Consider the following 12099-nt stretch of genomic DNA (forward strand, 5'->3'; position numbering starts at 1 on the left):
TTGGTCAATGACAGAAATTAACTTCTTTTGGACAAGAAGGGCCAGTTCTGTGTCAGACTGTGGCATTAAGCCGAGTTCAAATTATTGTGATTGCCTTTCAAAACCCCCAGGCATGACAAGCATTTGCATAAATACAAGATGTTAATATATAAGTAAATTAAGGTGAGAAACCCAGAGGCAGCTATTCAGACCACTTCAGCACAAAAGTATAGGCTTAATTTGTGTGCACAGTTATCCCCGTTCCATGCCCAATGTACCTAATTAACCATTTGCAAAGGCAATCACTCCATTAGCATGCATGGCCATGATTCTTACACATGCACTGTGCACCTGTATTGACACATTTGGGGCTAGATCTTTGAAGTTTAGCTCACCAATCCACTACCAATTTTGTGTTACCAACATGAGTCAGCCAATTTCTTGGAGCAAATGGTCCCGTTCTGTAGAACTGTTTCCTCTGGTGTCGTGGACCTTGTCCCTAAATTTTTCCACTCTGCACTGCAGAGAAGATGCTGTCTGTGATACAAGGTTATGGCAGATGTCACCAGATGGCACTCTTACATCGATTCTTCCTCGTTCTTTTTTTTTTGTTGTTGTTTGTTTTGTCTTTGTGTGTGAGCGAATGTTCAGCACTGAATAGACATTCCCTGTAGCAGAAATTGTTCCGTAGTGTGAAGGTTTGGCTTAGAGTCAATTCGTACATGGACGAATTGCATTGAGCATCAGCTGTCCATAATTGTTGAAATGTAATTCCTAGAAAAGTGGTCAGATTCCACTTTAAAACAAAAGATGGAGACTGAAAGCTATTTTATATCCTCCTGTATGAAAATACTAACACTGGGGCACAATACAGAATGTTTTTTCCCCAGTGTGTTGATGAATTATTACCCACAGGTTCTCATGGTGCAATTTCACCCAAGAATGGTGTTGGGTTTTATTTGTCCTAAAAGGATATAGTAAGACAAGCATGTCATCCAGCTCAGAAATCTGCCAGGAGGACCTCTAAAGCATCAAAAGAAGGTTATTCTGAAATAAAATATGCCTTAGAGAAGGTGAAACAATAGATCAAAAATATTACTTGTAACATTCAACAGAATGCATCCAACATGCTGCTAGGAGTTAAAAATGAATCCTCAGAAGAGAGGGCAAATCCCCCTGTTTGTTTTCTTCTGATTGCTTCAAGGCTCTTATTGCTTGAAGCCAGCAAAATCCATACACCACACTCTGGGATATTGATTCGATAAAATATGGTACATCCTTGCCATAAAGAAACATGTGAGTTGAAAGACAGCAGAAACAGGTAACTGGGTCTCATATAGGCATTGTTTGCGATTACAGAACTCTAATATGGCTTCTGTGGGAACAGCAGCTCAGGCATACTGTAGGTAAGAGGTTGGTTTAGCATGAAGATCTTGATTTTTTATACTTTCAGACTTTACATTACTTTTGTTTGTCCCTTAGTGTAAGGCTTCCTGCTGCAGCCACGTCCATCTCCAAGCATCAAACTCATATCTGCTGAATAAGACAATATTCTCCAATTGACACTCATTTTCTTTTACTTTGTCCTGGTTGAAATCTGTAAGTTGAAGACGCATAGCAATGTAATTAAGCAAATAATTACAGAATCATAAAATGGTTTGGGTTGGAAAGGACCTTTAAGATTGCCTAGTTCCTGCGATAGGCACGCAAACTTCCCACTAACCCAGGTTGCTCACAGTCCCATCCAGCCTGGCCTTGAACACCTCTAGGGCAGTGTTATTAGTATTATTTAGTGTTATTACTATATTAGTGTTATTACTGTTAACCTACTGCACTGTAACACAAGCGTCACAACAGCACTGATGCATCTCCCATTCCACCAGGAAGCTAAAGGGTCTCTCCATGCACCTCATTTCCAGCCCCAACCTTCTAAATGTCTATGAAAAGATGGGGGAGGCTGTAGGAAACAGGGATTTGAAGACTGTAGAAAATGCCTTATATAGGGTGATTTTCAAGCTCGATCTGTTTGTCTCATTAGGAGGACAAGAAGATGACGTGATTACAGAAGACAGATGACCTTGGGTTGGTCGTTGTTTTTTTTTAATCTAGTAAAGAAAGACATTGCCAACAGAGACAGTACAAGTACCAACAGTGGGAAATCCACTGGCAGAAGATTTAGCATGGGCTATAAAACCTAACAGGAGGCATATGCTGCAATGAAGCCTACAAACTCTAGAGTACAGCTGCAGGCACTTAGTGAACACCATTCAAACATGACCACAATGTCAGAGCTGGTACAAGCATTGGTGAAATTAGGAGCTGATTCCAGGCAGAATGCTGTGCCCAGATGGTCAGTCCAGGTCAGTCACTTGAAGCCTGGACCCAGGTGAAAATTACACTCATAAGAAAGAATCAGCAATACATTTATTGCTTTATTATTATTAGTTAATTATTATTATTATTACATTTGTTATTGTATATTGCATACTTAACGGGGTGTATGGTAAATGTTGAGTCCTGGCCTGAAGCACTGATGGAGCACCTGGGGAAAGGAGCTGGTCAGCCCTGGGAGCACAGGTGAAGGCAATTCAGCTGTGATAGGAAGGGATGGAGCCTGGCTGCACCTCTCAGACCTCATTTGAGGGCTGGCTGCCACTGGGGAAGGATCTCTTTCTGGAGATTCCTTCTTGGTGAATCTTTCCCCTGCAAACCTGGAATCTTCTGATGGGGTGAGCAATCTTCTTTCCTTTATAGTACTTCTCTGTTGTGTCAGTCCTTTTGTTATCACACCTTTGCTGTAATGCCTTTCCCATTGTATTTATCTGTCCAATTGCTGTGCTAGGCAGGATAATTGACTTGTAGTCAATAGTTTTGGTGCATGCCCAGTTGGCCTTCAGCTGTTGAACCAGGTGTCTGCTACCAGCTCTTTAGGCACCTAGTTTGGGACAGCACTGTTGTTCTTATCAGTCTTGGTGAAACCCTGATCATTCTCAGCCCTGAGCAATGCTTTGGGCATCTTGTTGTCTGCCTGAGCAAGGCCTTGGGCATGATGGTCAGACCAAAGGAGGAAGATGAGGGGGGTGCCACAGCCCTGTGGATGTGTGGTTGGACACAAAGTCTTTCAGGCTTGTTACAGCTTCCGGCATCTCTTGGATGTTGCCTGTGGTCTTGGAAATAATCGTGTCTTTCAGTGAGGACATAATTCTTAGAGTGAATAAAAATCATTCAGTGCTTTAATGAGATCATTACATTTGGTTTCAACTGTCTTTCCCTTGTCTTTCAATAGGAGAAATAGCACCTTCTAATAGAAACACATTGTGTGCCTTGAGTTACGGGTTTGTTTTCCTGGGTGCTCTTCCTCCCACCAAACTGTGCAGCCTCACCTGTGCCCTGGCCACAGTTTTCCTCAAGGATTTTCTCCAGCTCTAAAGACCACAAAGCAGGATATGTCTGGAGGGAAGGTGCTGCTGATTTGTAGCCTCCAATTAACCCTTTGTAGATGCAACTTTCTCACAGTTGCAAATGATTCCAGACAATCAGATTATTTTTCCATGCATAAATATAATCCTATTATCTCTAATTATGCCCCAGTGTGTAATGCTAAACAAATCCCATCTTTTTGTTACGTGTAACCTCCAAGAAACTTATTACGTTCCATCTCAAGTCATTATGCATAAGTATCTCTTTTAATCATTCCTTGCTTTCAGCCCCTCCAGACCTCAATTATTTTTACTCCCTCCTAATGTGTTACTATGATTCTGTAACTGAATGGACTGCAGCTTTTTCACACAGTGTTATAGACCCTAAATGGATGACCAGGGGTCATTAAATGGTTTTCAAGTAACATGTTTACAGATGATATATATATTTATATGGTCAAACTGAAAAGCACCTGACAGATCTCTTTGTTTCCAAGATGGAAGATTTTCATCATAACACATCAAGCCTCAATCTGATAATTATTTGCAAAATTATTTTCCTTGGTTTTATCAGCACTTTGCCACTAAAAAAAAAGTCCATTTCCTTAACTGCATAATTGCTAATTCTTTATTAGAAAAGTTAAAATTATCTGTTGGAGACTTTGGAAGAAATTATCATTTTAAGGTCTCTTCCAGAAAAAGATCCTTGAGAGAACAAACAAGCAAAAGAGCAGTTTCAAGCCATTTTTACCTATAAAGGGTAATGAAAGTGATTCTGCTGCACACAGCATTGGTACCCAGCCTGTAGGAGATGATTTCAGAGATGGCCAGGCACACCTTCTGAAATTGCCATCTCCTGAATAAATCATCATCATATTCATCACAGCGTGATGCCACCAGCATTGTGTTTGAAACCCAGAGCAGTTGGAAGCTCTTTCTGATAGCAGTTCCCATGGACCAAGCACACTATTATCAAATAGCCTTTCTCTAACTATCGTAGAGCCAACATTCCACTTGGACTGGCTTCTTGGTGCTGCTCTAACAGTTGGGGCCCACCAGTCTTTGTGTATCCTTCCGGCAAGCCTAACCATGACACCTTCTCCCTTATTTTATGCCAAGCTCTCTCCGTTTGGCACATCAGATGCTGCAGAAGCATGAGAAGGTTGATCAGAAAGAACCACGGGGGTCTTCACTTCAGCTTCTCAATCTGAACGGGAGTACAGCCCCAAATCAGGGCTAATGGAAGAGTTCAAGGCCTGAGATGCCTCAATCCTTTGGAGCACTGCCCCAGTGCTGCACCACACCTCTGTTGTAGGCTTTCTAATGTCCAAACTGAAGCCCCTGGGCTCTGTGAATGTTGCATGCCTGCTCTTACGATCTGCCAATGCTGGGGATATTTCTGCTGCATCATCTTTGTACTTGGTGTACAAGTAGTTATAGGCTGCGTTATTAACAATGTGATGCTGTTCTGGCTCATATAAAAACAGCTATTTTGGATTTCTCCCCAAAATGCCCTCCCTCTAGGTTAGCAGAGGTTCAGCATATGGCTCTCTCAACTGGAACTGGGAATTGGAAACACAAATTCTGGGTCTGTCTCATTTGTAGGCCTTCTTGGAAGAAAAGTGACTCTTCCTAGCTGGAAAATGTGGTGTTTGCTTTGGATATTTCCATAATGCCTACAAGCGGAGAGCAAAGCAGTGGATTGTCCCATCTACAGGGCCTTGTCCTCTGAGCACAGTGCAACCTGTTGCCAAAATTATCTTCTTCCCTGGAGATTCCTTTGTGTTCAAAGATTTCTCTTGATGCTGTATTTCTTTAGGGAAAAAAATAGGGGGTAAAAAAGGCTATGAAGTCCCATCTTAGCATGTTTGAATCTAAATTAAATTCGTTTCATTTTGAGATGGGCTCAGTGGAAGAGTCTATTAAAAAAATTAGGAGCAGAAAACATCTGAATTGCAACCACTGCAGGAAGGCACGAAGGCTCTTGTCAAAACCTCAATGTAAAGGACAATGCTGTGCTTCATTGTCAGAAGGAGATAATTGAAAATAGCATTGAATCATGTCATCGCAGAACTCCGGAGCTGAGGGAAAGTTCAGAAGGGGTTGATTTTTGTAGCAAATTATTTTCATTGTTGGAAAAACTGCTTGAACAGAAATTTGATCTTCCTTTAGAAATACTAAAAGCTTTAGAATACCACACAAACCTCCTCCACAAATTGATATTTCAGAGGCTTCCTTTCTCTGTAGTCGTCTTTATATTTCTCTTTGAGTAGAACAGGCAGAATTTGGTCTTATTAGGAAAAAATCCATGTATTTAGGCAAGAAGAAAACAAACAAAAAAAACCCAACCTTCCCCCCCCCCCACACACATATTTCTCGATGCTTCTACAGTAACAACATGGTTGTTGAAATGTTTCCCTTTGAATACATCTGCCATCATCTCATATGCCTCTTTCTTATTCATCATCACGGGAAAGGATTACAACAATGCCAGATCAGATTTAGTTCTATGACTAACAGAAGGTGTGTGTGAGAATCACTCCTAGATGGTAGAAAAAGAGCGAAGCATCCCTGTGCTGCCAGCTCCTTGAGAGGAAGCAATGCCTGTGGTGGTCCTTTCTCCCAGCCCACGCTGGGAAGCATCCACAAGCGTCACTTGCTCACTTGCTGCTTTTTCCTGAACTGCCCAAGGGGATGGTAGAAGATGGGATGTTTTCAGCAGGATGTCAGCAACCAACTGGAGGAGGTTGGAGATTTACCATATGTTGCTTTTGTGTACAAGGAATATCTTCCAGCCCACCACCTCACGTAAGTTGGACACCCACAGCTGAAGTAATCACCACTGTCTTGTGCAACAAGTGAGAGGAATGGGCACCTCCAGAGAGCAGTTCAGCTCCCTTTGTCTGCCCATGGGTCTCCATTGTGTTCAAAGGAAGCCCCAAATGTGGGTGCTTAGAGGGGGTGAGGGGACCAGATTCCTTGTCTTCCACTTCAAGGAGGAGGGTAATATAATATTATTGTATGTAAAGTTTAAGTTAATGAACCAATTCATGGAGTGGCTTAGGTTGGAAGGGACCTCAAAGATCATCCAGCCCCAACCCCTGCCCTGGGCTGGTTGCCCAACACCAGATCAGGCTGCCCAGGGCTCCTCCATGGCCTTGGGTACCTCCAGGGCTGGGGTGGCTGCAGCTATATGGGCAATTATGAGATGATATTTGTTATGTACTTGTTCTCAGCCATTCACACTTCTAAAAAGAATCCCCAAATGGAAGAGAGTGCAAAAAGGTAAATGTTTTCTCATGTTTTCTGTTTCCCAAAGGTTAGCATCCGTTTTCTTGTCCTTGCTTTCTGGAAACCAGAGCCAACATGAAATTGGGTAGAATTTCTTTTTGTTCCTAGTCTTGAGATCCCACTTGAAAACTTCATGAAGATGACATATTCTTCCCCGTCCTTGCTGTCTCCATTGATGCAGAGGTTCCTCCTGCTGACAACGAGCAGACCTGGAGCAGCTCTCTAACTGCACGCCCTCCATTGATCCACTTGGCACTTAAGGGCCTGCTCTGAGCATTGCTCACTCGGGTTTCCTATTGATTTCCTCGAGGTGAGCGCAGTCCTTGACTTATGGCGAGTGCTGCAAGGACAATTGAGGAACACTTCAGAGACAAAGCACTGGGAAAACGTTTTTACCAGCTTTTTTTATAATTCATTTCTATTGGCCTAAAGGACTTGTGTTTTACAAGTCCGTCTTAAGCTTTATGTATTTAAATTAGGAGTGGGCCTTAGCACGCGGCTCATGGCTGGAGGTTCCCATTTTCTGCAGGCTGGTTGGCTCTAAAATGGAGCTTTTAAATAGATATTCAATAAATTTTCTTAGCGTCAATGTAGCAAAACCCTTAGATGTGCTTCAGGCAGAGAAATGCAAATTTCCCTCGCATCCAGTTGGTGTGGGGACCCAGAACCCAGCTCACGTGTCATTGTGTTTGCAGTGCCTGCTAAGGCATGCAAAGCCCTTCCAGGAGGTGGTAAACTTCTTTTCAAGACAAATTTAAGAGAACAGTAATAGCAGGTTGAGTGGTTAAGTAAAGTGAGCATTTTTAGAGCACAAACCTCAGCTTGTAGAAAGGCTGAAAATGAACTGGCGCACAATCACAGGTTTGGTAAAGGATCGTCTATAAAAACACTGTCTTTAAAAGTGCCAGTCAAAAGTGGTAGAAGTGGATAGTTTCCTCTGCCCTAAATGTCAAGACTTAACTGTTTATGAGCAGCAGGCAATGTAGGGGGCTTCCTGCCATGGCAGCGAGTCTGTGTGTGTTCCAAGCCTCAGCCTCTTCCATCCTTCTGGCTGAGCCAAGATCAAAGAGTGGTTTGAGTTGAAAGGGACCCTTAGAAACCACCTGGTCCAACTCCCCTGCAATGAATAGGGACACCCACAGCTGATCAGGTGCTCAGAGCCCCATCCAGCCTGGCCTCGTGCGTCTCCAGAGATGGGGCATTCATCACCTTTCTGGGCAACATGTGCCAGTGTTTCACTACCCTTATCACAAAAAACCTTCTTTCTAACAGCCCGTCTAAACCTCCCCTTTTAGGACAAGGGGAAATGGTTTCATACTATCACAACAGACCCCACCAAAGGATCTATCCCTTCTTTATTACAGCCTGTTATATACTGAAGGCCACTCTTATCTTTTCCCAAAGCTTTCCCTTCTCCAGGCTGCACAGCCTTAGTTCCCTCAGCCTGTCCTTGCAGAAGTGGTTTTCCATCCCTTGGAGCATTCGTGCTGCGCACAGAACAACCTGTGACCTCATGCCTTTCCCCAGCAGAATGGTTTCTGAGTTGTTTTTCAGCACAGAATCTCCTTATCGTGAATGCAAAGGAAGAGAGGCACCAAGAGCAGCCACCTTCCTGCTCACCAGCATGGCAGAGCTGTCCCTGCCATGACCCCAGAACCATAGCAGCCATGCTGCCATTGCATCCCTCCTCTCACTCTTCACCTCACACTATGAGAGAACAGCTGTGTTTTCATGACATCTCTTGGGGCTCTTCCATATCTCTCCGAATATTGTCGCAGAGAGACACATTAGTTTGTTTACAGCATTCTGTTTACCAAATATGTTCTCTATTTAGGTTTTTTATTATGATATTTTATTTTTATTGCTCTCCACATGATCTGTTTGTTTGCATTAACTTGATTCTAAGGTTTCATAATCTGATTACGGGGAGCAGGGCTCAGAAATAAGTTATAAACTACACACACTGTAGCAATATACCTGCATTACTGAGCACCAGCTGTGTGCACTGCTGAACCTCAGTCTCTTTCCTAGGCTCTTTCCTTGACACTAAAAATTGCTGATGATCCCATGGGCAGATAGGCATTAAGAGGGCATGAAGGCAATGCACGCAGGACTTAGAGGTCTGAAGACTTGTATCTTACCTTTCAAAAGTTCTTGGTCATACTGGGTGACCCATGGCCTTTTTGTCCATGAGCAGGCAGGAATAATCACAGAATCATGGAATCGTTTCAGTTGGAATGGAACCTAAAAGGCCATCTGGTCCAACTCCCTTTCAATGAACAGGGACATCTACAGCTAACCAGGCTGCTCACTAACCTCTGTGTGTCCAAAGCAGACAGAGAGGAGCTGGGATCTGCCTTGCTGTGAATGGCACAGATGCTGCTGTCTATTTCTGTTTAGAGGAAAATCAGTTTTATACTCTGTGATATCATAACATAGTCTCACACACAGCATGCTTGGCTGAGTTGCCGTACTGGTTTAACCTCTGCTCTATTATACTGAGTCAATGTGCACTTGCACCTTGATCTTGTCTTTGTGTAGTTAAGAGGGTTCTTTCTTTTCACTAGAGCCACAGCATCACCCTATGCCTGTTTTCTTGTAGAGGGAGGCTTTGCTGTCTGACATAGTCTCTGGTTTGGAAATTCCCCAGATTCTGATTGACAGAAATAGGGTAACAGTGATCTCTGCTCGTTCAACTTCTTTGCACGTCCAGAAATTAGCAATGGAGCTATGAAGGGTCTGGAGCACAAATTTTGTAAGGAGCAGCTGAGGCAGCTGGGATGGTTCAGTCTAGAAAGGTGGAGGGGCTCAGGGAGACCTCATTACTCTGTACAACTCCCTGAAAGGAGGTTGTGGTGAGGTGGGGATCAGCCTCTGCTCCACGTAACAGCAACAGGATGAGAGGTGATGGCCTTAAGTTGCACCACGGGAGGTTCAGGTTGGATAATAGGAAACATTTCTTCTCAGGAAAAGTGGTAATGCACTGGCTGCCCGGGGACGTGATGGAGTCACCCTGGAGGTGTTCAAGAGACCAGATGTTGCATTGAGTGACTTGGCCTAGAGTGGTCACGGGCACGGGTTGGGCCGGATGATCTGGTTCATGGTTCTTCCCAACCTTAATGATTCTGTGATTCTTGAACTTTTTCTTTGAGTGCTTGCTTAAGAAAATAAGGTTCTGGAGTGGGTGAACTTACACCATTTTATTGTCTCTCTACTACTTATCTAGAGGCTAATATGTGCACTAAGCTCTGGCAAAAAGGGGCCTGCACAGATGAAGGCATTTGCGTATCTCATTTGTGCATCATTTTTACCTGCAGCAACTTTTTTTTTTGCCTAATTGGATACAAGCAGGTAAAGAGTTCAATAATTATCTTTTTCACTTATGCCAGTAACTTGCAAATTGCAGGAAAGATTAGTCTGTGGCCAGATGTTAGCCAGGAAATAAATTTGCCTTTGAGAAAGGGGATTTCTTGCCATTATGCTCGACACTGAACATGCATCAGGATGGTGCATAAAATAGTACAGTTAGGTCCTTTTCAGGCAATTTTCTCAGAAGAAGTCAAGTAATGGGATGACCCAGAGCTCAAAAACCCTGAGGTGTTTTGTTACAAATAACAAGGCTTTCAAATTTTCAGATGCATCTCATGAAATCAGCTGTCCTGGGGCCAACTGATTCAGGTCCTCATCTTCCATCTGTTGAAGAATATCAGAGCTGTAAATGCTTAAAGAAGCAGGTACATGGGGAAGTTTCTATATCCTCAGAAGTCTCTATAACCCAGAATATTCCCACCAGAGTTGATCAGCAGCAGAACTCCCTGTTACCATCTTGCAGCAAAGCACTCACTCAGAAGGAAGATGCCATTAATTTTGGATGAAGAGAGCTCTGCAAAACCATGTAGCTTGGGTTGTATTGCTCTGGATTGCTCCAGGCTGGGCAGATGGACATTACAATAACTCTGATACTACCTGCAGCTGTACACAGACTGGGTTAAGCACCTGCTGTCCTGTAGGGATGCTTGAGGAACGTTATGGCTTGTCCACACTGAAAATAGAATTACAGAATCATTAAGGTTGGGAAAGACCTCTAAGATCATCAAGTCCAACTGTCTGCCTGCCATCAATATTGCCCACTGACCATGTCCTTCTGTGCCACATCTCCACAGTTCGTGAACACCTCCAGGGGCAGTGATCCCATCACCTCCCTGAGCAGCCTGTGCCCAACCACTCTTTTGCAGAAGTTTTTCCTTCTTATCCTTATCTCACCACCCAGGAAGAATTGCCGAAAAGATGTACAGTGAGAGACACTGCATCTAATGGAAAATGAGGAGAAATGGAGGACTAGATCGGTTGAACACTGGAGCAGAGACCTAGAGAATCTGTGGGACTCTCTGTCTTTGCTAATACAGCCAGTCTTAAACCTGTGTTAATTGCAAAGACGCCTGCTTTTCAGCAGAGTGTTGTGAAAACGTCCTGCCCAAATCTGCAAAAAAGGGCAGAGACCAAACCCCGTTTGTTTTCTGTATTTGCCACCTGAGAAAGCATTGCAAATAAAAGCTTTTTGTTAAAAATCATTTTCTGAAAAAAAAAAAAAAAAAAAATAGTTTTCAGGGAATTTTTAACACTCTTTGAATTTGTGTATTTTTAGAATTTTATCAGCCTTTTTTAATTCCAGATTGCTGCCTTGTGACAAAACATTTTTTTTTTTGCCTCTATGCTTCTGACTTTCAAGCAGAAAATAGGATTTTTCATAATTTTGGGCAAGAATCGTGATAAGATTGATGTAAAAATAAGGTGGCAGATGTGCTGAGCAGAGCAATGAGGTCTGTTTGGAAACAGAGTTAACATTTCATATTTCTTGGATGAAATGTTTTTGTTTTTTTTTTGTTTGTTTGTTTGTTTTTTGTACTTATCAGGCAATTGAGGGCAGGTGGAACCAGAGAGGTCTGAGCATTATTAGAATGTTGAATGCCAACATAAAGACTGATGATTTTTTGGTTCTCTCCTTGGTGGTGTGCAAAGCAGTGCAGGTGAGCTTTGAGCGTTGCTCAGTGTGGGGGATGCTGGGGGTCAGAGTGACAGCACTGGGGGCAGACTGCCTTCCCTAAAAGCAGAGCCAGCAGCAGAGAAGCATCGATGGGAACATCTCCATATAAGTTTTAGTCAATCCTCCCAGGAAGCTCACCTGAAATGATGCTCTTGCTCTGATCTGAATGGCTCCAAGTGGCTCTCAGATTGTCATCTAAGTAGATGACAACAGCTCCCATGTCCCAGCATCGGGGTCATCCCTTGTGTTGCTGCAGCATATTTACATCTTTGGTCCTTTCTCTGTGACTTACCGATTCCCAAGTCCTCTTCCAATCCAGCTGTCCTGTATTTACATCACAAATAAATTAGGTTCAGGCATCCTCCT

General features: G+C 43.1%; 1 long non-coding RNA gene across 1 annotated transcript; it reads left to right on the forward strand.

Moving 5' to 3' along the window:
• Positions 1-2624: 2624 nt before the first annotated feature.
• LOC125701733 (uncharacterized) lies at positions 2625-11786 on the forward strand. Its single transcript, XR_007380347.1, has 3 exons — positions 2625-2708; positions 6090-6206; positions 10325-11786. It is a non-coding gene; the product is annotated as an uncharacterized LOC125701733 (long non-coding RNA).
• Positions 11787-12099: the final 313 nt, after the last annotated feature.

This window comes from Lagopus muta, chromosome 17, assembly GCF_023343835.1.
Source record: "Lagopus muta isolate bLagMut1 chromosome 17, bLagMut1 primary, whole genome shotgun sequence".
In the NCBI taxonomy this organism is placed as follows: domain Eukaryota; kingdom Metazoa; phylum Chordata; class Aves; order Galliformes; family Phasianidae; genus Lagopus; species Lagopus muta.